We start from the raw sequence: 27,861 nt of genomic DNA on the forward strand, positions 1-27,861 counted from the left end.
TTTAGTTTTTATTTCAATAGATTTAGGGGGTACAAGTATTTTGGGTTACATGGATGAATTATATCATGCTGAGGTTAGGGCTTTTCAGGTACAATGTACATTATTATAATATTTTATAATTGAGTTTAAAATGAAAATAGAAATTTTAAAAATGTATATGATTTAGAAAGATGTAATTACATAATTTATTTTGAAAGAAAATCCATTCAATAAAATTAGTAGGTTATACATCATAAAGTTTGCTAATCATTGAAAGTTTGTCTTAGAGTTCTGTTAAAATAGATTGTGTACTAAGTGTTGTACAAAATACGGTTAGATTTGGTTTAGGGCTAGTAAATGTATATAATAAGAAAAACATATAACAAATATTTTCAATGGTGGAATTGAGCTTTAATGTAACATTTTGAAACATCCCATTTCATTATGAGACATTGATTAATTCCTATTCTCAACTGCTGAGGAATGGAGAAACAAAAGAGATGGGAATGTTTGCCACTGGCCAAGAATGAGACTGGCGCTGTCACCAGTGCTGTCGGTGCAAGACGCAAGCCACACAGCACAGGAAGCAGGGTCCCCATCATCCTGAAGGAAGAATAAAATTCGGTTGGCTTTTAATCCATGTGTGTGCATGTGTGCACATTGTCCTCATGTGTATCAATCAGTATACACGGTATATTTTATTAGAGCTTTTGTTCCAAAAATATTTTGAGGACAATTAGAAAAGAAGATACAGAGTAAGGCTATATATATTAGAAGGGGATGAGAAGGATGAGGAAAAGAGAAATGAAGTTTAGGATCTAAAATAGAGCCAGGAGGAAACCTAATACGAGAAAGTCTTCCATGAATTCCTACACCTTGTTAAGGATGTGTCACAAATTTGGGTTTTGGTATAAAAGGGCAAGCTCAACATTTTAGTGATGGCCATAAAGCAAATTTGTTGCCCAGGTGAACCGTAGCTAGTATTCACAATGCTAAAACCAGAAAGAAATTTATCCTGAGGGTTTTCAGAAAGGTAACCATTTTCTAATTGATGGCAGAGCATAGCTAGTCAAGGTTGGGCTTTTGGGTGCGATTTTGACTAAACTGTCACTGGTTGTGTGATGAAGAGTGTCCCAGGACAGTCCTCTGCTGTTGCCTGTGCTCTTTTTCCCAACTACCAAGGAAATGGACTGTACAACTTACAGTATATTTTAGGCCTGGTGCAGTGGCTTGTGCCTATAATCCTAACACTTTGGGAAGCCAAGGAGGGAGGACTGGTTGAGGCCAGGAGTTCAAGACCAGTCTGAGCAAGAGCGAAACCCCATCTCTACTAAAATGGGAGGGGGGGAGAAAAGCCAGGTGTGGTGGCATGTGCCTGTAGTCCCAGCTACTGGAGAGCCTGAGGCAGAAGGATCACTTGAGCCTAGGAGTTTGAAGTTGCAGTGAGCTGTGGTACTAACACTGTACTGTATCCCAGGTAACACAGTGAGCTGTGGTAGTAACACTGTACTGTATCCCAGGTAACAGAGCGAGACCTTGTCTCCAAAAAAAGAAAAAGACACCCCCCCCAAATTTACAATATGTTTAATCTTCAGATATGAAACAAGTACATTATTCTTGAACCTATGGTGAGTTTTGCATCGTTACACAGATATGTCATTTTCATCAGTTGTGTCATTGTTATAGACTGGTAAGTTTTTAAAAAGTTGGTAAAACTTGGGGCTAGGTCTAATTTAATTGTGTAAAAAGATTAGAGCAAGCTATAAAATGTACAATTCATCATTACTGAAATCACAACTTAGAATTAAAAATACTTTTTATAAAATGGAACCAATGTTAATAATGTAAGTAGTGTATGTGTCACAGTAAAAACGGTTTATTTCTCCCAAATGAAAACTCTGCCTGTTATGGAAGGGATAGTTAAGTCTCTACTAGCTTTAAGATAAATAAATGTTTTACTTTTCTACTTTTAATTAATGTCACTGCATAAATAAGAGGTCAAAATCTAATGTAATTATTTGCAGTGTAACCTTTGGGACAATCATAATAGAGAAACTTTTTACAGAGAAAGTATTTGTAATGCCTTCACTATTCATGAAAGATATAATGGAAAGAAAAGGGATTTTATTGGTTAGTTAATCCCCATAAAATCTACATAATCTTTCACATATATTTTTATTTCTCTTGGGTATACACCTAAGCGTGGGAATGCTGGGTCCTACGGGAGGTAAACACTTAACTTTTTAAGACATTGCCCAACTGTTTTCCAAAGTGGTGGTTCCATTTTACATTCCTACCAGCGGTGTATGAGAGCCCCACTTTCCCCCATCCTTGCTAACATGTGTAGTCGAGACTGGCTATATAATTTGCTGGGTCTGGGGCAAAATGAAAACGCCGGGCTCCCTGTTCTAAGATCATTAAGGATTTCAAGATGAAAACAGGAGGGCATGAAACAAGGCGCAGGGCCCTCCGTGCAGGGGTTCTGTGTCACTGCACAGGTCACAGGCCTGCAAAGCCAGCCCTGCGTGGCCTGCCAGTCTCTTTCAGCCACTCGGGCAGGTGCGCAGCAATTCTCACTGTGGTGTAAGTCGCAGTTCCCCCACAACTAATGACATTGAGCATACTTACTTGTCTTCTGAGCATCTTCTTTGGTGAAGTATCTAGCCAAATTTTTTGCTCATTTTGTTATTGGGTTATTTACTTTTTATTACTGAGTTTGAGACCTATTTACATATTCCGGATACAAGTCCTTTATCAGGTACAGGCTTTGCAAATATTTCCTGCCAGTCTATGGTTGGTATTTTCACTCTAACAGTGTCTTTGGAAGAATATAAGTTTAAAACCTTGATAAAATTCTGCGTGCTCTTTCGGAAAACCATGCTTCAGGTGTTATATTTAAGACATCTTTGCCTAGCCCAAGATCACAAACATGTTCTATTTTCTTCTGGAAGTTTATAGTTTTACATTTATATTGATGGCCCAATTCGTATATGTATGAGATGTGGAATGAGTTAAATTTTTTTTTGATACACGAGTAGCCACATTTTCCTGCACACTTTATTGAAAAGACAATCCTTTTTCCCCTGCATGGCCTTTGCTCATCTGTAACACATCTGTTTTCCATGCATGAGTGAGTCTATTTCTTTTCCTTTTTTTTTTTTTTTTTTGAGACAGAGGCTTGTTCAAGTCACTGGGCTAGAGTGACATGGTGTCTGCCTAGCTCCCTGCAGCCTCTAGCTCCTGGGCTTGGGTGATCCTCCTGCCCCAGCCTCCTGAGTAGCTGGGACTGCGGGTGCCACCACCACACCTGGCTAATTTTTTTTCTATTTTTAGTAGAGACGGGGTCTCACTCTTGCTTAGGCTGGTCTCGAACTCCTGACCCCGAGTGATCCTCCCTCCTTGGCCTCCCAGAGTGCCGGGATTGTAGGAGTGAGCCACTGCGCCCGGCCAGGAGTCTGTTTCTGAACTCTCTATTTCGTTCTATTGATCTATTTGTCTTTATACCACTGTCTTGATTACCATAGCTTTATTAAAAATCCTGAAATTGAGTGGTATTAGTCCTCGAACTTTGTTCTTTTTTTTTTTTCTGGAGGACTTATTCTATGTCATTTGCATGTCCACATGAATATTAGAATCAGCTTGACAATTTCTATAACAGAGAACACTTAGATGTTGACTGGGCTTGTGCTGAATCTGCAGATCAATTTGGTCAGAACTGATGTCTGAGTGTTTTTCTGACCTGCGAAGAAAGAGTATCTCTCCCTTTGCTAAGGTCTCCTTTATTTTTACTCTGCAATGTTTACAGTTTTTATAGTACAAGTCTTTTGTAGTTTTGTCAGATTTACCTGTAAATATTTCTTTTTAAATGCTATGACAATCTAATGCCACCAGTGGTATGACAAGAGGTGGAGCCCAGGTGGCAATGTGAGCGATGGTTTCCTCCAGAGCAAATGTTCCAAGAGACAGACAGTGGAAGCTGCTGGTTTCATGAGTCCTGGGCCTGGAAGCTGATACCGTGTCATTTCCACCATGTTCCATTCACCAAACACGTCCTGTATATTTTCTCTTCATCTCATCAGCTCTTTGCTCTGTTTTCTTGTATGACTTCATTTGCATGGAGTATTTTTTCATTCTTATTTCCTTTGTGGCCCATTAGCTATAACTTTTTGTTTTACTGTTTTAGTTATTTAGCTTTAGGGCATGGTTTAGTTCTTTGTGTGGGCACCTGTCCTGTGCAGCATAGGATACGAAACAATACCGTTGGTTTCTACCTTCCAGTGATATGACACCACTTTCTGTGCCGCGTAAGAGCCCTACAGAATGCTCCACACTTCCATCGCTTCCCCTCGGCTCTCTATGGTATTGTCATACATGTTACTTACACATGTGTTATACACCGCAATTTCATTATTGTTATTTTTGTTTAAAGAGTCAATTATCTTTTAAAGACGTTTTAAAAAGAAAAAAAGTCACATACTACCCATTTGGTTACCATGGGCAGATCTCTAAACATAATCTCATCTGGTATCATTTTTCTCCTGCCTAAAGTACGTCTAACATTTCTTGCATTTTAAGAGTGTGTTGCTGATTGATTCTTTCAGCTTTTATGTATCTTAAAAAGTATTTACTTTAAACCTATTTTTCTTCTGATATACACAATTTGCCACTGTAACCATTTGTAAGTGTAGTCCACTGGCGTGAAGTAAATTCACAATGCTGTGCAACCATCATCAATATATATTTCCAATTTTCTCATCATACCAACCGGAAGCTCTGTAACCATTAGGCGATAACTCCCATTTCCCCTGCCCTCAGCCCCGGGTAACCTCTAACATACTTTGTCTGTATGAATCTGCCTATTCTAGATATTTCAAAGAAGTGGAATCATATGGTATTTGTCCTTTTATGCCTGGCTTATTTCATTTATCATGATGCTTCCAAGATTCACCCATGCTGTAGCAGGTGTCATATAACTCCATTCCTTTTCATGGCTGAGTAATATTCCTCTGTGTGTACTTGCCACATTTTCTTTATCCATTTATCATCTGTTGATGGACATTTAGGTTGTTTCTGCCTTTTGGTTAGCGTGAATGCAGTTGCTATGAACATTAGTATGCAAATGTAAGTTTGAATCTCTGTTCTGAATTCTTTTGGTTACACACCTGTAATTGGACTTGCTGGGTCATACGGTAATTCTATGCTTAACCTTTTGAGGAACCACCAAAGTGTTTCAACAATAGCTGCACCATTTTTCACTCTCATCAGCAATATATGCGGGTTCCAGTTTCTCACAGGCGAGGGGGATGGAGGGATGGGATGGAAGATGCCTGGGCTGGGCGTCGGTACCCAGTGTTCCCTCCTGGTCTTAGATCAGGCTCCTCATCTTCTTGGCCATTGGAGCAGGGCTGCTCCCCATACCCACTGTGGCAGTCCCCTGGAGTCCCCCAGGCTTCACCAAGCAGCGCCCAGGTGACAGGTCCCCAACAACCCCCTTGGACACGCTCAGACACTCCGGGGCCTTCAACAATTAGAAGCCTGCCCTCTGCCGGCTGCTCAGTGAAACAGACCCCAGGACCCAGCAACAGAAACAGGAACGCGCAGGCGGGGCTCTAGCGAGGCGGAGTCTGCGCTCCACTGCCGGCTGGGGCGGAGCTTCCGCTCCACTGCCGGCTGTGGTCGCGGCACTTCCGGCTTCTGAGGGAAAGAAGCCGAGGCTGGGGCTGAGCCCGGAGCCCCAGCGCTGGCTCAGCCTGGGGGCGGGCTCCGGTCCGGCCACCGCCGCACCCGGGGCAGAGGCTGCGCCCGAGGATCGGGCCGGCTCAGCCACGGTGAGGGAGCGGGGCCCGCCCAAGCCGTAGCCGCCGCCCCCGCGTGCCTGTCGCTCCCTGGCTCAGGCATCCCCCTCAGGCTCCTGCCTTCGCCCAGAGCCCCTTGCTACCACCCGCTCGGTGTCCAGTTCCCCCTTCCCCGTGCAGCCCATTTACCTGCTGGGGTAAAGCCCTGTAGGTGGCACCGCCTTAACCTCCCTTCTTCCCAGTGACAGCCTTTCCACGTTCCGCTGCCACACTTGTCCCCATCTCCTTCTCCAGGCTTCAGGGGTCTAAGCAGGAACAATTTGAGGACTGTCTCTTCCCAGGAACTGCAGGGTGGGCAGATGGGGATTTGTAGTTTTCATCTTCCTTTTGTGTTTGGAGAAAGGGGAGCTTGGAGGCGTTGAAGAGAGCCTGGAAGCCTTGTTACCTACTGTCACGGCAAAACCCAAGAGATGGTGTGTTACAGCGTGATAAAGAGAGGGCCGAAAAAGTAGCTAAAAAATATTTTGATTTATTTTTTTTTAATTTTGAGCATCTTTTAGTGGGGAGATACAGCTTCGGAAATTTAAAACTATTTATTTACAGGCTTGACTATTGTAACTTAGAAAAAAATGATTTTTTTTTTTCTTGGAGGCAGAGACCAAGGGCATTTGAGAACTGACAATGACCTTGCTTTGCAGTCAGATTGTGACAGCCTCTTTAATACCTTCCAAAGGGTGTGTATGTTTTGCCTTCTCTGCTTTAGCTGGGAAAACCTTATATTTGCAAATTTTCTCCTTCCTGTTTCAAAATAGCTTGAGATTTCAGTTGCTTTTTTTTTTCATTGAGTTGGATTACACGTGGTTTGCTGTACATTTATTAAAAACATTGCTCCATAATATGCAACAAGCTAAATCTTGGTCTCCTAGAGGGACAGACATTCTAGTCAATAATCATATTCTCATAGAATGTTAGTCATTTCCTATTTTCCCTCCATCTGTTCTTTAGGAAAATAGATTACTATAAAATCGTTTAATCTATGAACTTTCCCTAACTCACTGGCTCCTGCATTTTTAGGTTGTCATTTTCCTGTGTCTGTCTCCTTGGCTTTCACAGCCCATCACCCTGTTATTGTGTGCTGACCTCTTTCTCTTTGTGGAATATGAGTTCCTATGGCAGCAGCTGTGCCTTAGTCCTCCTATTCCTAGTGCTGAGGCCAACTAGGTGATTGAATGATTTACTTTATTGTCTCATTTTCCCTCCTGACAAGTATAATCTTAAACTGAAATTTGAGGCAACTGGACTACTCAGAGTGAGTTTGAGAATCTTATTTTTGGTGCAAAAAGAAATTTTAGTGAGATATAATGATACTCTATTCAGAATAACAAGCCATCCTCCCTAAGACATGAACTAGCTAGGTTTTTGAAGTGTAAGCCCTTTGGTTTTTAATAAAAGTATAAGTAATGAGGAGGAGTTACGTTACTCCTATTTGGGTATTTAGGGCCCCAAAGTGTCATTTGGGCTGGGCCTGAAAGACAAATAGGATTTATCTAGATCATTTTGGGAAGAGAAAGAATGCTGCATTGTGAATGTGAGTACAAAGTGCTAAGGAATTAGGATGCATTGTAGGAAGCAGGATTACCATTACATAGCATGGAAGGATGCAAGAAAGAAGATATATACTAGGAAATGAAGCTAGAAAGATACTATCTTAGTCCATTTAGGCTATGGTAGCAAATGCCATAAAATCCTTGTAAACAAAAGAAACAATTTTAGGATAAAAAGACAAGGGAGAAGACCCTTTAGGATGCACCTCCAAATCTAAGTTAGGATCCCAAACAACAATTCCTAGGAAAAGAACCAGCTCAGAACCATCAACCAAAAACGGTGCTCGGGACGACCCACCAGTCCCACCGGAGAAGAAGCTCGGAGTCAGAAGGTCCAAAGGGGCCATGCCGGTACTCGGTGCCGACTTCGGGCTACTGAGTCTTCGGTGGTCCTGACTCTTCCCTGAGCCCCGAGCCCCACGCCCGGGCATCAATCTCGTCAACGGAAAACAAACCAAACTCTGTAACATAATATGAAAGAGATTTAATCTGAGCCAAATTTGAGGCTCATGACCCGGAACCATGCCCAAGAGGCCTTGAGCAAGTGGACTCGCTGTGGCCGGTATGTTCTACTTTGGTTTTATACATTTCAGGGAGAACAGGGGTCATAGGTAAAGTCATAAATCAATATGTGGGAGGCACACATCGGTTTGGCCCAAAGAGGTGGGCCATCTGGAAGTGGGCGGGAGCTCACAGGTTATAGGCGGCGGCAGCGGTGTGTGTGTGTGGGGGGGGTGAGCCTCAAAACTTTATTTTAGTTCACAAGTCCCCCCCTTTTGGCCAAGATACATCAGAGAGATGGCATCTATGGCAAAACCTTTATGACCTTTAACTTTCACATCCACTTAATTTTTAATGACCATTGACATATTGAAGTTTAGTTTCAAAGATCAGTGAATTAGACAAAATCATCTTTTCAGAAAATACTTATATCTTATGATATTTTCATTAAAAAATTTTGTATGGAATTATTTTCCTTTCATCTACAAGTTTTAATTACATACATATACAGATGATCACGTCAACTCTTAGAAAAACCTAGAAAGTTAAAGTAACTTTGAAGTGTTAATGTCGCCCATTTTATTGGCATTCCTAAATACAAAGATAACAAGGTATAAGCTTTAAACTTATGTTTAAGAACTAATGTTGTAGTATTTTACCTTATAAACGATCCAAACATTTTATGATTATCTCTTTTAAATTAACATAATGACTTTAAGATTCTCAATTATAGGAAAATTTTATTCATTTGTATTTACCTACTTTATCTTATCTATTCATTTACCTTAGCGGTTTACGTAGATTCTAGCTATTCATTTAAGTTACTTTTCTGTTTGCCATTTTTGTACCCTGTAAATTGGATCTGTAACACAGAACAGGGATTAAAATATAGTTTAAGTTATTGGCTTTTCAATCTTAAACTCGCAAATCTTACCAAAAAAAGCAAGTAAGTCCTTCAGTAAGACTTAGTAAACAAATATGACATCACTTTTAAATGCTATAAATGTAGTAGATGTTTTAGATCCTTCCAAAATGTCACGTCCTGAAACAGAATTTATTGACATCAAAGTGTCTCTGGTCCCCAAAGTCTGGGAGCAAATGCCCCCAAAATGTCCCCGTGAAGACCAGTTGAGAATTTACTGCCGAGAAGGTTACTAGGAGAAAGGAATGAAACTTATGCATGCACACCTTCAGAACGAACACTCAAAGGTGCAGGGGAAACTGTCCGTTATTTATGTTGAAAGCATGGACAGCGCAGTAGAAATGACTGGCCCAAAAGGGGGTGCGCTCATTCTAACAGGCCGAGTGGCAGAACCAGCAAGGCTTTTATATTTAGAATCTGCTTGGCCTCTGCCCTTTCTGGCATGGGGTTTTATGGTAAAACAAAGAAAGAAAAAAGCAGGTCAGATAATTACTTCAGGGCCATTTTACATAGACTGAGTTTGGGTTTTAAGTCTAGCTTTTGAAGAACAGGAGTTGTTTAAAAAAAAAAAAGTGTGCTCTCCTTGATTCTAACGGATGCTAATTGCTTCTGGAAATATGGCTTGCTGACCTAGCTTAAGTGAAGCCGAGATGGACTCGACAGGCCGGGGGGAGATAACTGTAAGTTACTTCCTGATAAAGGGCTGGAGAGTCCCTGGACCTTCCAACCAATTAACCAGATAAGAAGGGCAAGGCGTAATCAGAAGCCGGTCCTGCAACTTAAAAACCAACCAATCAAAAGCCAGTCCCACGGCTTGAAAACCAACCAATCAGGAGCCAAGACAATCAGCCACTTTTGAAGGAGCAAATGAATTAAGGGAGGGAGGGGGGATGGTATACCCCGTGCATGTAATCTGCTGAAAAGTACAGAAGACATTCACCCCCCCTGAGCAGGGTCCCTGCCCAGGGAAAGAGACCACTGCGTTGGTGCTCGGGGCTTGGACCCCAGCTCAAGCTAGTCAATAAAACTCCTTTGCCTTTTTGCAGCCTCAGTGACTCTTTCTGTTCCTGGGGATGAGGGGAACCAGCTTTAACACTTTCAAAAAAAAGGGCTTCTGGTTTTTATGGCCAGCTTCAGGGAGGGATTGGTATAAGAGGCAAGCACACGAGGCAAGGTCAGAACATTTTTGCTGCTGAAGCATTCGTTTTAAGTTTTCTGAATCCCATATCAACATAAGATCACCTGAGTGTAGACTGAGAGAGAAGAAAAAAAAAAAAAATTCTCAGTGCCAGTCCCCAGCACCTCAAACAATGCTACAAAGAAGTAGCATGCTTTTTCCATGAGGATCAAGATTAAGTTGTCTGGAAAAGAATCCAAATGGTCTCAGAACAATTCTTTTTTGGGGGGAGGGTGTACTTGAGTACCCACAATATTTATAAAGAGTAAGACTGTTTTGAGATCCTCTGGATTGTAATCATCATTCACTTTTCATCTTAAAATAAATGACTACACAAAAATTAATAATTTACAAACATTTTCCCCAGGCACAAACTTTGTTACACCCACATAATGTACACATAACTGGCTCGCTTGAAAAGAGTGGGACAAAAATGGACGAGACCAAGGGAAAACCGAAGCTTTCAATTTAAGCTCTTCTAACCACAACTTGTAGGACAACTCTGAGTCCCTGAGGGTCGGGTTAACATTACATGACAGTGCATTTAGAAACACCTTCTGTGTACCTCTCTCTATAGACGCTGAATCAGTGGAGGTAAACTCTATCTGCCATTAGGGTTAAAAGACGAAAATGGAAATATTTTCATAAACCTTTGAACAATAACTGGCATCAGGATCTACACGTAGCCTTTCCATTGTAAATGCCGTAAAGAATGAGTTATCTGGACATCAACAGAAAAACTTAGCAGGGTTTAGACTAGCCAGAAAAGAAGAGAGAGAAATAGCTCGAGACACTTCAACTCTATAGCGAGGTAGGTCGACCGTTTCTGCTCTGAATTTTCCTGGATGTCATTTGCCCTTTCGTAAAAACTTGTGCACAAGCATTAGCTATAACCAGCTGGAGCCCTAGCAGCACCTGGCATGCCTTCCACTCTTTTCATTTCCAGAACTACTTGCAAGTAGAGGCACCACACACCACCTGCGGTGCCCCATGGGGGTCATTCTCCCTTGTCTTACCTCAATTTTAAAGGATGTCCCATTTTTTCTTTAAAAGAAGCAACCGAACTGTAACACGGGGTTTGGTGTCGTGGATCAGAGTGTGCTGCTTGTGGGTGGGGCTCCTCAAGGTCTCACCACTGAGTCGCTCCCACCCTCTTAGGTGTCTCAGGTTTCTCTCTCTGAGGTCTAGCACCTCCGAGAGGGCTCCAAACGCTGAGTGATCAGCTCTTATGTGCGTTTCCTGGAAGAGCCTTCTTTTAATTGTGTGTGTGGGGGGTCCCTATGGGGCCACTCGCGCTTCGGGGAATCGCACCAGGCAACTCCCACCCGGGACCCCGGTTGCCCGGGTCTCCCAAGGCTGGGAGGAGTAAGGTTGCCCCTTCTCTTCGGAGCTGAGGAACTCAGTCTCTCATTTATCTACCAACAAGACAGTTCAGTTTCCTCTTTCAAAAATGCACAGCAAAGCCAACTGAGATTAATTTTAGGATAAAAAGACAAGGGAGAAGACCCTTTAGGATGCACCTCCAAATCTAAGTTAGGATCCCAAACAACAATTCCTAGGAAAAGAACCGGCTCAGAGTAAACCAAGACCATCAACCAAAAATGGCGCTCAGGACGACACACCAGTCCCCCACCAAAGGAGAAGCTCCGAGTCGGAGGGCCCAAAGGGGCTGTGCCGGTACCGGGCGCCGTGTTCGGGCTACTACTTCGGTGGTCCTGAGTCTTCCCCGAGCCCCACGCCCAGGCGTCAATCTTGTCAATGGAAAAGAAACCAAACTCCATAACATAATTTGAAAGAGATTTAATCTGAGCCAAATTTGAGGCTCATGACCTTGAACCACGCCCAAGAGGCCTCTAGGTAAAGTCATAAATCAATACGTGGCAGGTACACATCCCTTTGGCCTGAAGAGGTGTGCCATCTGGAAGAAGGGGCTTGCAGGTTATAGGCAGCGGTGGCAGTGTTGGGGGAGGGTGAGCCTCAAAATTTTATTTTAGTTTGCAAGTCCCCCCTTTTGGCCAAGATATGTCAGAGAGACGGCATCTATGGCCAAACTTTTATGACCTTTAACTTTCAATTCCACTTAATTTTTAATGACCATTGACATACTGAAGTTTACTTTCAAAGATCAGTGAATTAGACAAAATCATCTTTTCACAAAATACTATATCTTATGATATTTTCATTAAAAAATTTTGTATGGAATTATTTTCCTTTCATCTACAAGTTTTAATTACATACATATACAGATGATCACGTCAACTCTTAGAAAAACCTAGAAAGTTAAAGTAACTTTGAAGTGTTAGTCGCCCATTTTGAATTGGCCCATTGGCATTTCTAAATACAAAGATAACAAGGTATAAGCTTTAAGCTTATGTTTAAGAACCAATGTTGTAGTCTTTTACCTTATAAACAATCCAAACAATTTATGAGTATCTCTTTTAAATTAACATAATGACTTCAAGATTTTAAAAAATAGGAAAATTTTATTCATTTGTATTTACCTACTTTATCTTATCTATTCATTTACCTTAGCAGTTTACGTAGATTCCAGCTATTCGTTTAAGTTACTTTTCTGTTTGCCATTTTTGTACCCTGTAAATTAGATCTGTAACATGGAACAAGGAGAAAAATATCATTTAAGTTACTGGCTTTTCAATCTTAAACTCGTAAATTTTATGGAGAAAAGCAAGTAAGTCCTTCAGTAACAATTAGTAAACAAATATGACATCACTTTTAAATGTTATAAACGTAGTAGACGTTTTAGAACATCCCATCAGTTCGTTAGATCCTTCCAAAACGTCACGTCCCAAAACAGAATTTATTGACATCACAGGGATCAAAGTCTCTCTGGTCCCCAAAGTCTGGGAGCAAGGCCCAAAAAGGTCCCCGTGAAGACCTGTTAAGAATTTACTGCCGAGAAGGTTACTAGGAGAAAGGATTAAAACTTATGCATGCACACCTTCAGAACGTACACTCAAAGGTGCAGGGGAAACTGTCCATTATTTATGTTGAAAGCATGGACAGTGCAGTAGAAATGACTGGCCCAAAAGGGGGTGCGCTCATTCTAACAGCCCGATCGGCAGAACCAGCAAGGCTTTTACATTTAGATTCTGCTCGGCCTCTCTCCAGTGTGCCTTCCTCCCTTCTGGGCGGAAGGCCCTTTCTGGCATGGGGTTTTACAGTAAAACAAAGTAAGAACAAACCAGGTCAGATAATTACTTCATGGCCATTTTACATAGACTAAGTTTGGGTTTTGAGGCTAGCTTTCAGAAAAATAGGGGTTCTGCGTTGTACGACCTGCCTTGGGTAGAAGGATTCTGGTTTTTATGGCTGGCTTCAGGGAGGGATTGGTACAAGAGGCAGGCAGACAAGGCAAGGTCAGAATGTTTTTGATCGTGAAGCCTTCGTTTTAAGTTTTCTGAATCCGATATCAACATGAGATCACCTGAGTGTAGGCTCAGAGAGAGACAGAGAGAGAGAGAGGGAAAAAAAAAAAACTCTCAGCGCCAGTCCTCAGCAACTCAAACAATGACACGAAGAAGTAGCATGCTTTCTCCGTGAGGATCAAGATTAAGATGTCTGGAAAACAATCTAAATGTTCTCCAAACAATTTTTTTGGGGGGGGGCTGTACACTTGAGTACACGCAATATTCATAAAGAGTAACACTGTTTTGAGATTCTCTGCATCGTAATCATGATTCACTTTTCATCTTAAAATAAATGACTACACAAAAATTAATAATTTACAAACGTTTTCCCCAGGCATAAACTTTGTCACACCCACATAATGTACACATAACCGGCTTGCTTGTAAAGAGTGGGACAAAAATGGACAAGACCAAGGGAAAACCGAAGCACTCACCTTAAGCTCTTCTAACAACTTATAGGACAACTCTGAGTCCCTGAGGGTCGGGTTAACATTACATGACAGTGCGTTTACAAACACCTTCTGTGTACCTCTCTATAGACGCTGAATCAGTGGAGGTAAACTCTATCTGCCTTTAGGGTTAAAAGACCAAAATGGAAATATTTTCATACCCCTTTGACCAATAACTGGCATCAGGATCTCCACGTAGCCTTTCCATTGTAAATGCCGTAAACAGTGAGTTATCTGGACATCAACAGAAAAACTTAGCAGGGTTTAGACTAGCCAGAAAAGAAGAGAGAGAAATAGCTCGAGACACTTCAACTCTATAGCGAGGTAGGTCGACCGTTTCTGCTCTGAATTTTCCTGGATGTAATTTGCCCTTTCGTAAAAACTTGTGCACAAGCATTAGCTATAACCAGCTGGAGCCCTACCAACACCTGGCATGCCTTCCACTCTTTTCATTTCCAGAACTACTTGCAAAGCAGAGGCACCACACACCAACTGCGGTGCCCCATGGGGGTCATTCTCCCTTGTCTTTCCTCCATTTTAAAGGATGTCCCATTTTTTCTTTAAAAGAAGCAACCGAACTGTAACACGGGGTTTGGTGTCATGGATCAGAGTGTGCTGCTTGTGCGTGGGGCTCCTCAAGGTCTCACCACTGAGTCGCTCCCACCCTCTTAGGTGTCTCAGGTTTCTCTCTCGGAGGTCTAGCACCTCCAAGAGGGCTCCAAACGCCGAGTGATCAGCTCTTATATGCGTTTCCTGGACGAGCCTTCTTTTAATTAACGTGTGTGGGGGTTCCCTATGGGGCCACTCGCACCTCGGGGAATCGCCCCAGGCAACTCCCACCCAGGACCCCGGTCACCCGGGTCTCCCAAGGCTGGGAGGAGTAAGGTTGCCCCTTCTCTTCGGAGCTGAGGAACTCAGTCTCTCATTTATCTACCAACAAGACAGTTCAGTTTCCTCTTTCAAAAATGCACAGCAAAGCCAATCGAGATTAATTTAGGATAAAAAGACAAGGGAGAAGACCCTTTAGGATGCACCTCCAAATCTAAGTTAGGATCCCAAACAACAATTCCTAGGAAAAGAACCGGCTCAGAGTAAACCAAGAACATCAACCAAAAACGGCACGTGGGACGACCCACCAGTCCCACCAAAGGAGAAGCTCCGAGTTGGAAGGCCCAAAGGGGCCGTGCCAGTACCCGGCGCCGAGTTTGGGCTGCTCCTTTGGTGGTCCTGAGTCTTCTCCGAGCCCAGCGCCCGGGCGTCAATCTTGTCAATGGAAAAGAAACCAAACTCCGTAACATAATTTGAAGGAGATTTAATCCGACCCAAATTTGAGGCTCATGACCCCAAGCCACGTCCAAGAGGCCTTGAGCAAGTGGACTCGCTGTGGCTGGTATGTTGTACTTTGGTTTTATACATTTCAGGGAGACAGGGGTCATAGGTAAAGTCATAAATCAATACGTGGGAGGCACATATCGGTTTGGCCCAAAGAGGTGGGCCATCTCGAAGCGGGCAGGGGCTCGCAGGTTATAGGCGGCGGCAGTGGTGTATGTGTGGGGGGGAAGCCTCTAAATTTTATTTTAATTCACAAGTCCCCCTCTTTTGGCCAAGATATGTCAGAGGGATAGCATATATGGCCAAACTTTTATGACCTTTAACTTTTATATCCACTTAATTTCCTATGACCACTGACATATTGAAGTTTAGTTTCAAAGATCAGTGAATTAGACAAAATCATCTTTTCACAAAATACTTGTATCTTATGGTATTTTCATTAAAAAGTTTTGTATGGAATTATTTTCCTTTCGTCTACAAGTTTTAATTACACACATATACAGATGATTAGATCAACTCTTAGAAAAACCTAGGAAGTTAAAGTAACTTTGAAGCATTAGTCACCCATTTCATTGGCATTCCTAAATACAAGGATAACAGGGTATAAGCTTTAAACTTATGTTTAAGAACCAATGTTGTAGTCTTTTACCTTACAAACGAGCCAAACATTTTCTGATTATCTCTTTTATTTTAACATAATGACTTTAAGATTTTCAATTATAGGAAAATTTTATTCATTTGTATTTACCTACTTTATCTTATCTATTCATTTACCTTAGCAGTTTACTTAGATTCCAGCTATTCGTTTAAATTACTTTTCTGTTTGCCATTTTTGTGCCCTGTAAATTAGATCTGTAACATGGAACAGGGATTAAAATATAGTTTAAGTTACTGGCCTTTCAATCTTTTTTTTTTTTTTTGAGACAGAGACTCACTTTGTTGCCCGGGCTAGAGTGAGTGCCGTGGCATCAGCCTAGTAGCTAAGAGCAACCTCAAACTCCTGGGCTTAAGTGATCCTACTGCCTCAGCCTCCCGAGTAGCTGGGACTACGGGCATGTGCCACTATGCCTGGCTAATTTTTTCTATATATATTTTTATTTGTTCAGATAATTTATTTCTATTTTTAGTAGAGACGGGGTCTCGCTCAGGCTGGTCTCCAACTCCTGAACTCAAGCAATCCACCCACCTCGGCCTCCCAGAGGGCTAGGATTACAGGCGTGAGCCACCGTGCCCGGCCTTGGCTTTTCAATCTTAAACTCGTAAATCTTACTGAGAAAAGCAAGTAAGTACTTCAATAAGACTCAGTAAACAAATAAGACATCACTTTTAAATGTTATGAACGTAGTAGACTTTTTAGAACATCCCATTAGTTCATTAGATCCTTCCAAAACGTCACGTCCCCAAACAGAATTTATTGATATCACAGGGATCAAAGTGTCTCTGGTTCCCAAAGTCTGGGAGCAAAGGCCCCCAAAAGGTCCCCATGAAGACCTGTTGAGAATTTTCTGCCGTGAAGATTAACTAGGACAAAGGATTAAAACTTATGCAAGGACACCTTCAGAACGAACACTCAAAGGTGCAGGGGAAACCGTCCATTATTTATGTTTAAAGCATGGACAGTGCAGTAGAAATGACTGGCCCAAAAGTGGGTGCACTCATTCTAACAGCCCGATCGGCAGAACCAGCAAGGCTTTTACATTTAGATTCTGCTCGGCCTCTCTCCAGTGTGCCTTCCTCCCTTCTGGGCTGCAGGGCGGCAAGGCCCTTTCTGGCACGGGGTTTTACGGTAAAACAAAGTAAGAACAAAGCAGGTCAGATAATTACTTCATGGCCATTTTACATAGACTAAGTTTGGGTTTTAAGGCTAGCTTTCAGAAAAAAAGGGGTTCTGGGCTGTATGACCTGCCTTGGGTAGAGGGATTCTGGTTTTTATGGCCGGCTTCAGGGAGGCATTGGTACAAGAGGCAGGCAGACAAAGCAAGGTCAGAACATTTTTGCTCCTGAAGGCTTCGTTTTAAGTTTTCTGAATCCCATATCGACATAAGATCACCTGAGTGTAGACTGACAGAGAGAGAGAGACAGAGAGGGAGGGGGGAAAAAAACAACCTCTCAGCGCCAGTCCTCAGCAAATCAAACAATGATGCAAAGAAGCAGCATGCTTTTTCCATGAGGATCAAGATTAAGCTGTCTGGAAAAGAATCCAAATGGTTTCAGAACAATTTTTTTTTGGGGGGGGTGTGTACATGAGTACAGGAAATATTTATAAAGAGTAAGACTGTTTTGAGATCCTCTGGATTGTAATCATCATTCACTTTTCATCTTAAAATAAATGACTACACAAAAATTAATAATTTAGAAACTTTTTCCCCAGGCACAGACTTTCTTACACCCACATAATGTACACATAACCAGCTCGCTTGTAAAGAGTGGGACAAAAATGGATGAGACCAAGGGAAAACCGAAGCTTTCACCTTAAGCTCTTCTAACCACAACTTCTAGGACGACTCTGAGTCCCTGAGGGTCGGGTTAACATTACATGACAGTGCGTTTACAAACACCTTCTGTGTACCTCTCTATAGACGCTGAATCAGTGGAGGTAAACTCTATCTGCCTTTAGGGTTAAAAGACCAAAACGGAAATATTTTCATAAACCTTTGACCAATAACTGGCATCAGGATCTCCACGTAGCCTTTGCATTGTAAATGCCGTAAAGAATGAGTTATCTGGACATCAACAGAAAAACTTAGCAGGGTTTAGACTAGCCAGAAAAGAAGAGAGAGAAATAGCTCGAGACACTTCAACTCTATAGCGAGGTAGGTCGACCATTTCAGCTCTGAATTTTCCTGGATGTAATTTGCCCTTTCGTAAAAACTTGTGCACAAGCATTAGCTGTAACCAGCTGGAGCCCTAGCAGCACCTGGCATGCCTTCCACTCTTTTCATTTCCAGAACTACTTGCAAGTAGAGGCACCACACACCACCTGCGGTGCCCCATGGGGGTCATTCTCCCTTGTCTTACCTCAATTTTAAAGGATGTCCCATTTTTTCTTTAAAAGAAGCAACCGAACTGTAACACGGGGTTTGGTGTTGTGGATCAGAGTGTGCTGCTTGTGCGTGGGGCTCCTCAAGGTCTCACCACTGAGTCGCTCCCACCCTCTTAGGTGTCTCAGGTTTCTCTCTCGGAGGTCTAGCACCTCCGAGAGGGCTCCAAACGCCGAGTGATCAGCTCTTATATGCGTTTCCTGGACGAGCCTTCTTTTAATTAACGTGTGTGGGGGTTCCCTATGGGGCCACTCGCACCTCGGGGAATCGCCCCAGGCAACTCCCACCCAGGACCCCGGTCACCCGGGTCTCCCAAGGCTGGGAGGAGTAAGGTTGCCCCTTCTCTTCGGAGCTGAGGAACTCAGTCTCTCATTTATCTACCAACAAGACAGTTCAGTTTCCTCTTTCAAAAATGCACAGCAAAGCCAATCGAGATTAATTTAGGATAAAAAGACAAGGGAGAAGACCCTTTAGGATGCACCTCCAAATCTAAGTTAGGATCCCAAACAACAATTCCTAGGAAAAGAACCGGCTCAGAGTAAACCAAGAACATCAACCAAAAACGGCGCTCGGGACGAACCACCAGTCCCACCAAAGGAGAAGCTCGGTGTCGGAGGGCCCAAAGGGGCCGTACCGGTACCCGGGGCCACGTTCGGGCTGCTCCTTCGGTGGTCCTGAGTCTTCCCCGAGCGCCAAGCTCAGGTGTCAATCTTGTCAATGGAAAAGAAACCAAACTCCGTAACATAATTTGAAAGAGATTTAATCTGAGCCAAATTTGAGACTCATGACCTCGAACCACGCCCAAGAGGCCTCTAGGTAAAGTCATAAATCAATACGTGGCAGGTACACATCCCTTTGGCCTGAAGAGGTGGGCCATCTGGAAGCAGCGGCTTGCAGGTTATAGGCAGCTGCGGCACTGTTGGGGGAGGGTGAGCCTCAAAATTTTACTTTAGTTCGCAAGTCCCCCCTTTTGGCCAAGATATGTCAGAGAGACGGCATCTATGGCCAAACTTTTATGACCTGTAACTTTCACATCCACTTAATTTTTAATGACCATTGACATACTGAAGTTTACTTTCAAAGATCAGTGAATTAGACAAAATCATCTTTTCACAAAATACTTATGTCTTATGAGATTTTCATTAAAAAATTTTGTATGGAATTATTTTCCTTTCATCTACAAGTTTTAATTACACACATATACAGATGATCACGTCAACTCTTACAAAAACCTAAGAAGTTAAAGTAACTTTGAAGTGTTAGTCGCCCATTTTATTGGCATTCCTAAATACAAAGATAACAAGGTATAAGCTTTAAGCTTATGTTTAAGAACCAATGTTGTAGTCTTTCACCTTATAAACGATCCAAACATTTTATGATTATCTCTTTTAAATTAACATAATGACTTTAAGATTTTAAAATATAGGAAAATTTTATTCATTTGTGTTTACCTACTTTATCTCATCTATTCATTTACCTTAGCAGTTTACGTAGATTCCAGCTATTCGTTTAAGTTACTTTTCTGTTTGCCATTTTTGTACCCTGTAAATTAGATCTGTAACATGGAACAGGGATTAAAATATCGTTTAAGTTACTGGCTTTTCAATGTTAAACTCGTAAATTTTACCGAGAAAAGCAAGTAAGTCCTTCAGTAAGACTTAGTCAGCAAATATGACATCACTTTTAAATGTTATAAATGTAGTAGACATTTCATAACATCCCATCAGTTCGTTAGATCCTTCCAAAATGTCACGTGCCAAAATAGAATTTATTGACATCACAGGGATCAAAGTGTCTCTGGTCCCCAAAGTCGGGGAGCAAAGGCCCAAAAAGGTCCCCGTGAAGACCTGCTGAGAATTTACTGCTGAGAAGGTTACTAGGAAAAAGGAATAAAACTTATGCATGGACACCTTCAGAACGTACACTCAAAGGTGCAGGGGAAACTGCCCATTATTTATGTTGAAACCATGGCCAGTGCAGTAGAAATGACTGGCCCAAAAGGGGGTGCACTCATTCTAACAGGCCTAGTGGCAGAACCAACAAGGCTTTTACATTTAGATTCTGCTCGGCCTCTCTACAGTGTGCCTTCCTCCCTTCTGGGTGGCAAGGCCCTTTCTGGCACGGGGTTTTACGGTAAAACAAAGTAAGAACAAAGCAGGTCAGATAATTACTTCATGGCCATTTTACATAGACTAAGTTTGGGTTTTAAGGCTAGCTTTCAGAAAAACAGGGGTTCTGGGCTGTACGACCTGCCTTGGGTAGAGGGATTCTGGTTTTTATGGCTGGCTTCAGGGAGGGGTTGGTACAAGATGCAGGCAGACGAGGCAAGGTCAGAACATTTTTGCTCCTGAAGCCTTCATTTTAAGTTAAGTTTTCTGAATCCGATATCAACATAAGATCACCTGAGTGTAGGCTCAGAGAGAGAGAGACAGAGAAAGGAAAAAAAAAAAAAAAACAACTCTAAGCGCCAATCCTCAGCAACTCAAACAATGACACGAAGAAGTAGCATGCTTTCTCCGTGAGGATCAAGATTAAGCTGTCTGGAAACAATCTAAATGTTCTCAGAACAATTTTTTTTTGGGGGGGCTGTACACTTGAGTACACGCAATATTCATAAAGAGTAAGACTGTTTTCAGATTCTCTGGATTGTAATCATCATTCACTTTTCATCTTAAAATAAATGACTACACAAAAATTAATAATTGACAAACATTTTCCCCAGGCACAAACTTTGTCACAGCCACATAATGTACACATAACCTGCTCGTTTGTAAAGAGTGGGACAAAAATGGACGAGACGAAGGGAAAACCGAAGCTTTCACCTTAAGCTCTTCTAACCACAACTTGTAGGACAACTCTGAGTCCCTGAGGGTCGGGTTAACATTACATGACAGTGCGTTTACAAACACCTCCTGTGTACCTCTCTATACACAGTGAATCAGTGGAGGTAAACTCTATCTGCCTTTAGGGTTAAAAGACCAAAACGGAAATATTTTCATACCCCTTTGACCAATAACTGGCATCAGGATCTCCACGTAGCCTTTCCATTGTAAATGCCGTAAAGAATGAGTTATCTGGACATCAACAGAAAAAGTTAGCAGGGTTTAGAGTAGCCAGAAAAGAAGAGAGAGAACTAGCTCGAGACACTTCAACTCTATAGGCGGTAGGTAGACCGTTTCAACTCTGAATTTTCCTGGATGTCATTTGCCCTTTCGTAAAAACTTGTGCACAAGCATTAGCTATAACCAGCTGGAGCCCTACCAACACCTGGCATGCCTTCGACTCTTTTCATTTCCGGAACTACTTGCAAGTAGAGGTACCACACACCAACTGCGGTGCCCCATGGGGGTCATTCTCCCTTGTGTTTCCTCCATTTTAAAGGATGTCCCATTTTTTCTTTAAAAGAAGCAACCGAACTGTAACACGGGGTTTGGTGTCATGGATCAGAGTGTGCTGCTTGTGCGTGGGGCTCCTCAAGGTCTCACCACTGAGTGAGTCGCTCCCACCCTCTTAGGTGTCTCAGGTTTCTCTCTCTGAGGTCTAGCACCTCCGAGAGGGCTCCAAACGCCGAGTGATCAGCTCTTATATGCGTTTCCTGGAAGAGCCTTCTTTTAATTAATGTGTGTGGGGGGGTTCCCTATGGGGCCACTCGTGCCTCAGGGAATCGCCCCAGGCAACTCCCACCCGGGACCCCGGTCACCCGGGTCTCCCAAGGCTGGGAGGAGTAAAGTTGCCCCTTCTCTTCGGAGCTGAGGAGCTCAGTCTCTCATTTATCTACCAACAAGACAGTTCAGTTTCCTCTTTCAAAAATGCACAGCAAAGCCAACTGAGATTAATTTTAGGATAAAAAGACAAGGGAGAAGACCCTTTAGGATGCACCTCCAAATCTAAGTTAGGATCCCAAACAACAATTCCTAGGAAAAGAACCAGCTCAGAGTAAACCAAGACCATCAACCAAAAACGGCGCTCGGGACGACCCACCAGTCCAACCAAAGAAGCTCCGAGTCCGAGGGCCCAAAGGGGCCGTGCTGGTACCCGGCGCCGCGTTCGGGGTGCTCCTTTGGTGTTCCTCAAGCAAATTAATCTGTCAAACTGAAAATACTGTAGAGTCAGAATTCAGTAACACAAAGCCAAATGCGGGCAGAAAACTGTCATGTGCAGAGAGGAGGAGGAGGAGAATGAACACACAGAGATGCAGAGGCAAGAAACCATATTAACTGGTACATGAGAAGGGAGAGGAGAAGCCACAGTTCCCAAACCTTCTGTTTAGGTCCCCATGTAACCTAATTGTACTTTGTTTCCTTCCTTCCTACTGTGGAAGGAAACAAAAAATTCACCCTACATATGAAAGGTCACTGAGATGAGACGAAAAGAGTTTCCAGAAAGAAATGACTAATTTAAAGAGGCCAAGGAGTCACGAAGGCAGATGGGGAAAGACCATTGAAAACGTCACCAGTGACAATGGAAAGAGGAGTTCAAGTGAAATTGTAAAGACTGAGGACAGATTATTAGGACAAACGAGAGAAGCAACCAAAGAAATTGAGACATTGGATATAAATCACTTCATTGAGAAGTCTGGCAATAAGAACACAAGACAGATAAGGATAGTAACGGCAAAGGAATGCAAAGTCAAGTGAAAATCCTGTGGGGATAAAGAAGGGCTATGCCTGACTGAGAGTAGAGACAAAGGTCTGTGAATGGAAACGGTAATGCTATAGAAAAGGAATGTGATAACTCCAGGAATTAGGAAAGGATTGGAAAACAGACAGAGTTGAAAGAGATCCCTTTAATCTTACTAAGGGAAAAATTTAGATTCATTTATTCAACGAATATTTTTCTTTCATCCATTTATTAAAAAGGGATTTGTGCTGATCTGTAAATTCAAAGTAACTCCAGTAAAAATCCAAGTAAGATTTTTGTTGTAGATAGACAAGTTGAATTATAAAATTTATATAGCAAGACAAAACAGACTAGAACAGCCACAATTTTAAAAAATAATAAAGTTAGAGGACTCATTCCACCTGATTTCAAGAGTTACTATAAAGCTACAGTAATCAAGGCCATGTAGTATGGGTGGAAAAATAGATAGAGTTAAATGGAACTGTCACAGTCTAGAAATAGATCCACACAAATGGGGTAACTGATATTTGGCCAAGGTGCAAAGGTAATTCAATGGACATTAGACAGTCTTCTCAACAAATGACACTGGCACAATTCCATACGCAAAATAGAAACAAATACAAAGAATCAAAACCACCACAATTCAACCTCAAACAATTTATAAAAATTAACTCAAAACCTTTGTGACCTTGAATTATGCTAAGAGCTCTTAGCTACAACACTAAAAAGTTACAAAAGCAAAATTGATAGTTTATACTTTATGAAAATTAAAAACCCCTGCTAAGAAAGACACTGTTAAGATGAAAAGACAAGGCACAAGCTGAGAAAAATTATTTGCAAATCACATATCTATCTGATAAAGAATTCAAAAGTCAGTAAGAAAATAACTGAATAAAAATGAGGAATACTTGAACAGGAATGAAGTACTTACACACACAACAGCATGGATCAACGTCAAGTGCATTAAGCTAAGTAAAAGAAGCCAGACTACTGGGGATACATAGTATGGTTTCATTGACATGACATTCTGAAATAGGTAAAATTTTAAGAATAGGAAATATATCAGAGCATGAGAGAATTTTCTGGAATGAGGAAACTGTTCTGTATCTTGATTATGGTGGAGGTTACTTGCCCGTATGCCTTCATCTAAAGTCATGGACACCAAAATGTGCATTTTACTACATGTACATTGAAAAGAAAGGTCTGTGGATGCCTACGGGATCCCAGGCATTTTGCTGAGAAGTGGAAAGAGTGAACAAAGCAAACTTCCATCATTTTCCACATCGTGTTTAAAATTTCAGTGAGGTAAAGATGAGGGCATAAAAAAATAAAATGACTGCATTTTATGGTTTCAACAATTATGAGATAACGTTAGCTACAAAAAGTGATGAAAGTATAATAATTAGTCACTTATAGAGTAGCACTATTCAAGAATAAAGAATTAAAAAAAGACTGTAAAGCAGCAGTCCCCCACCTTTTTGGCATCATTCCTTTCACAGCCATCTTTACATCACTGTTTTTTTTTTTTTTTTTGGAAAGCAAGAGATGCATATCTAAAATACAAAAGCAGAAAACCAAAAGATTTTTCATTAATGACTTTAAATTACCTCAAACTTAATTTTGTAACCACTGGCTCAAATATAGTTTTCAAAATAATAAATGCTCTTATAAAGGATGATATACTAAGCTGGGCAGGGTGGCTCACGCCTGTAATCCTAGCACTCTGGGAGGCCAAGGTGGGTGGATCGTTCAAGGTCAGGAGTTCGAGACCAGCCTGAGCAAGAGCGAGACCTGTTTCTACTAAAAATAGAAAGAAATTATCTGCCCAACTGAAAATATATGTAGAAAAAATTAGCCAGGCATGGTGGCACACGCCTGTAATCCCAGCTACTCGGAAGGCTGAGGCAGTAGGATTGCTTAAGCCCAGGAGTTTGAGGTTGCTGTGAGCTAGACTGATTCCAGGGCACTCTAGCCCGGGCAACAGAGTGAGACTCTGTCTCCCAAAAAAAAAAATGGTTGATATACTTAGCTTGAAATCAGGAAGAATGTTTATTTAGGATAACTAAATAAAAACCAAATTAAAGATGACAAATAAAAGATAGTAAGCATTTCTCATGAATTATCTCCTATTAATTTTATATTAAAATTTAACATAAAACATTTGCAAAGCTGATGTATGATAAAGTTGCAGAGACTAGCAATCTGGGGACTATTTATACTAAAAAAATTAAAATTAATTCCTATGTTCAAACATAACCTCCAGATGACCCAAAGGCCTGCAATGTGAAAGTCAAAATTTAAAACATTTACCAGAATATTTAAGAGAATATCTTTATGGCCTTGTTGTGGGGAAATATGTAGACCAAAAAAAGAGCTGGAATATCTAATCAGAATTTTAGCCATATAATTGAGGCAGTCAAGCAAGAGCTATTCCTATAAAAGCACAGACCTAGACAGTGGCAGGATACGTACCAAATCTAAAAAGTGGTTGTTTTCAAATGATGCGACTATGGATAATTTTTTATAACCTCCTTGTATTTTTGCATTTAATTGTATTTCCTAAATTTCCACACAGTATGTATAATAATTAAGAAAAAAAAAACCCACAGTTTGTTTTAAGGATTCAACAAGATATTGAAAGAATCTTTCACATCAGGTAATACTAGAATTATAATACTACTTTACTATAGTGAAATGTATTAATACCACATTAATGAGTAAAATTTAAAAAGCACATACTCTTAGGTGACTCCATTAAATACAATTAAACACCTATTTTTTAACAAATTTCAACCCCAACTACAAACAGGATTCTCTTAATTGATAAAGATTTTCATATTTGAAATGAACAGCCAGCACTTTTTATCAGAAGATAGTAAAGGTATTTCCATCACCACTGTGATTTGAATGATCTGAGAATGTCACAAAATAGAAAGTACCAATGTATATATTGGAAGAGATTATATATAGATGATGTAGCTATCTACCTAAAAAGTATAAAAGTGTCATCTAAAAAGCAATTAAAATTAGAAATAATAGAATACAATTTTCTGCGCATCTACTATGTGCTAGGCTTTACTCCTAGTGCTTTACATACTTAACTCATAGTTTCACAACAACGCTATGACAGTACTATTAACCTCACTTTATAGACAAAGAGGAGGCTGAGGTACAAAAAGATTAAGTAAATTGCCCAAATTTATTCATAAAGTTGCTAACAGACCTGGGAATTGAGCCAAAGTTATCTATTTCTGGAGCCCATTCTCCTTAACTAAGGCACTCTAATGACAAGCTACAAAGTATAATCAAAGAAAGATCTGATTAAGAACAGCACAAACTAATGACTGCAGCTATTTGTCTATAATGACTGCAACTATTTGTCTACGTGTCCCCCTATACTAGCCTGGGACACTCCTGTGGGAATGGCCTTTGACTTTATCACCACTGTGGCTGATGTCTGCTACAGAACCTCTAGTGAACAGCAGGCACACAGTAATGCACATTTGACTGAATTTGGGAAACACACCTGTAATTAGTAGAAGAATCATAAATTGAAATTTCAGAAACTTGGTATTTCTGGAAATGAGACCTTCAATCAGCATAAAAAAAGAGAAATAACTTTGTGAAAAGTAGAAACACAACAAATGATCATAATATGAACAATTAACAAACTTAAAAATGAAGTTCAAAAAAGAAATCTTGGCATACCTCAGATACCGAAGGACAGAGACCACCAATATGTACCAAATAACCTTTATCTCTTCGTAAGGGTTCGGCATTCATTTCTGCTTGTAGAAAAACACAATATACCACAGAAATGATCATTATTGTATTGAGAAGTTTAAGAGAAAATGAAAAATTGCTAAATATTTCATGGTTTCTTTTTACTATCACAAAGCTTATTATAAAGTTATCAGCAAATATCAGCAAGACCAGACTAAAGACCAAAAGCCTGGAGTACAGTGCTAAGATTTCTGGGCCTTAATCATATCTTAAAAAATAAATGGGTTGGATTAGTTAATATTAAGTCTCTCATAGCTCAAATGAATAAATTACATCTAAAAGGAGTAATCAGTTACACCTGTCCCTTGGTATCCCTGGGGGACTGGTTCTAGGACTCCCTGCAGATACCAAGATCTGAGGATGCTCAAATCCCTTATATAAAATCGCATAGTATTTGCATATAATCCACACCCATCTTCCTGTATACTTTAAATCATCTCTAGATTATTTATACTACCTAATACAATGTAAATTCTATGTAAATAATTGTTATGCTGCATTGTTTAGCAAATAATGACAAGAAAGTTGGTTGAATCCATGACTACAGAACCCATGGGCTGACTGTACATCACGACTAAAAAAGTCTGTCATTTGTCCTTGGTTCAGAGAAGTGCTATGAGAACACTGGATGTACACAGGATCTTAACTCCTTAGTGTCAGCACTGGCTAGAGCTAGTGGTTTCAGAGACCTCTTTACACACATTCCTTTGCTGGGGAAATAGCGCACCAAGAAAACCTTTCAATCAGACAAATATCAACAGCAGCTATTATATAGCTTGTGATAATGTTAAGAGCACATACAAAAAAGAGACAAATAACTTGAGTTAGTATGATTCTGGAAACCACAAATACGAGGATTATAGATAATTTTTTTCTTGCTTGACAAAAAAAATTGAAAATTCTTAGACTGCAATCTCATAGTCAATATTGTGAAGGGAACCTGGTCTGAAATCAAAAAAGATTCAGTAAATTGAGATTTGATGGCCGGGCGCAGTGGCTCACGCCTGTAATCCTAGCACTCTGGGAGGCCAAGGAGGGCAGATTGTTTGAGCTCAGGAGTTTGAGAGCAGCCTGAGGAAGAGAAAGACCCCGTCTCTACTAGAAACAGAAAGAAATGACTTGGACAGCTAAAAATCTATATAGAAAAAAATTAGCCGGGCATGGTGGCACATGCCTGTAGTCCCAGCTATTTGGGAGGCTGAGGCAGAAGGATTGCTTGAGCCCAGGAGT

General features: G+C 41.1%; 2 long non-coding RNA genes across 2 annotated transcripts in view; one reads left to right on the forward strand and one right to left on the reverse strand.

The window, feature by feature from the left end:
- LOC123643718 overlaps nucleotides 1-27,861 on the forward strand; it is a 168,748-nt gene that overhangs the window by 38,521 nt on the left and 102,366 nt on the right. The gene's annotated exons all lie outside the window — the stretch shown is intronic.
- The window catches only part of LOC123643720, a 40,490-nt gene that overhangs the window by 1,935 nt on the left and 10,694 nt on the right, over nucleotides 1-27,861 (reverse strand). The window contains exons 2-4 of the long non-coding RNA XR_006736900.1: nucleotides 26,557-26,633; nucleotides 26,375-26,437; nucleotides 24,323-24,401 (exon numbers count right to left, since the gene is read on the reverse strand). This is a non-coding gene — a long non-coding RNA (uncharacterized LOC123643720). The remainder of the gene's footprint in view (nucleotides 1-24,322; nucleotides 24,402-26,374; nucleotides 26,438-26,556; nucleotides 26,634-27,861) is intronic.

The sequence above is a fragment of the Lemur catta genome, chromosome 8, assembly GCF_020740605.2.
Source record: "Lemur catta isolate mLemCat1 chromosome 8, mLemCat1.pri, whole genome shotgun sequence".
Classification (NCBI taxonomy): Eukaryota; Metazoa; Chordata; class Mammalia; order Primates; family Lemuridae; genus Lemur; species Lemur catta.